The 1,669-nt window shown below is 42.1% G+C and overlaps 1 protein-coding gene across 1 annotated transcript in view; it reads left to right on the forward strand.

Annotated features, from left to right (window-relative positions):
* Window positions 1-1,669, forward strand: part of POLM (DNA polymerase mu) — a 77,815-nt gene that overhangs the window by 3,577 nt on the left and 72,569 nt on the right. The window lies entirely within an intron of this gene.

The following is a 1,669-nucleotide window of genomic DNA, read 5'->3' on the forward strand; positions in this document are numbered from 1 at the left end:
TTGTCAACCTTGGGGCTTCTCAGCCTCAGCAGCCAGCAGCTGTCTGAGTGAAGAAATGCCTCTAGCTCCAGTGGGCCGGGAGCAGGAGGCAGAGCTGGACCCCAAGGTTGAGGGGCTTTCACCTAGCCCCTAGAGTCTGGCACTTTAAATTTGGACTTAAAGCCTCCAAATTGTAAGAATAAACTCCTATTTGTTTAAGCCATCCCATTTGTGGTATATTTCTTGTCAGAGTGGCACTAGGTGACCAAAGAGAGAGAACCACCCAGCGAGAACCACTGGTAATATTTGGATGTATTTCCTTCCCATGTTTTCCATGTGTATTCATTACACAGTTTTGATAATACAATTTCATTACCAACAACATAACATAAGCATTTATCCCTGATATTCAGTACTGCAGTCTTCCTTATTCAGCTCTTACATGTATATGAGGCTTTTGAAAAGACCATGGCTTGAGTCAGGCACACCTTAGTCTTCAAAGTGATGATTTTGCTCTTTAACACTTTAAATAGATCTTTTGTAGCAGATGTCCTCAATGCAGTATGTCATTTGATTTCTTTTTTTCTCTTTTCTTACTGTGATTTGGATGAAAATTTACAGAGTAAATTCACTTTCCATACAGCAGTTTACATACACTTTGTCTCATGACATTCACTACAATTTACCACAATGCAACAGCTCCCCTCCCACTTCCTCCCGATAGTTATCTCTTCCCTGTGTCCATCCCTCCATGCACTCCTGTCCCCTGAGCTGTCTCCCTGTGCATAAACAGCCCTATTTCTCCCATGATTGTTCTCTCCAAGGAGTGTATCTACCTCAGGTAAATGTTCAAGTAATGTGCCTGTCTTTTGTTTGGCTGGAAGCCACAGGTGTGGGTTAAATTCCAGATCTGAAGGGCAGCTAGGGGCCATAGTCTCAGTGGTTCCCCCAGGCTCTATCAGACCGGCAAACCTGGTCCTTGCTTTTTTTTTTTTCTCCAAATGATTTTGAGTTTTGTTCCACATTGTTCTCCCTCTCTATCCAGGATCTCCTACATAGATCCCCGTCCAAGTGATTGACAGTGGTAGCCAGGCACCCTCTAGTTTTTCTGGTCTCATAGTCATATAGGCTGCAGATCGCATGGTGTACCAGTTGCTAGGACTAGTTGTTTCCATGAATCTTTGGTTTTCTTCATTCTTCTTTGCTCTGGACGAGGAGAGACCCATCATTGCATCTAGATGGCTGCTTGCAACCTTTTAAGATCCCAGTTGCTACTCACCAAAGTAGGAGGTGGAACAATGTTTTGTGTAGTATGTTATGCCAATTGAGCGTGATGTCCCCTGCGACTATGGTTCCGAGCCCACATGTTCAACTACTCAGTCCCTCTGGGTAGCTGGCTATGACCAAGAAGTGATTACAATCTTGTCCCTTGTCAGCTCTGCTATACACCTGGGAATTCTTATAGATCATACAAATACACTTATAGGATGCTGAGAGTTTTTTATCAGGAAAGAGTGTTGAATTTTATCAGATGGTTTTTCTACATCAATTGATACGGTCATATGGCTTTTTTCCTTTGATTTATTTATGTGGTGGATTACATTGATTTTCTAACGTTAAACCTCCCTTATAATCCTGGTATGAATCCCACTTAATCGTGGTATGTGACTTTTTTTTTTTTTTTTTTTTT

The sequence above is a fragment of the Orycteropus afer genome, unplaced genomic scaffold, assembly GCF_000298275.1.
Source record: "Orycteropus afer afer isolate SDZICR_OR568_19922 unplaced genomic scaffold, OryAfe1.0 scaffold00121, whole genome shotgun sequence".
Classification (NCBI taxonomy): Eukaryota; Metazoa; Chordata; class Mammalia; order Tubulidentata; family Orycteropodidae; genus Orycteropus; species Orycteropus afer.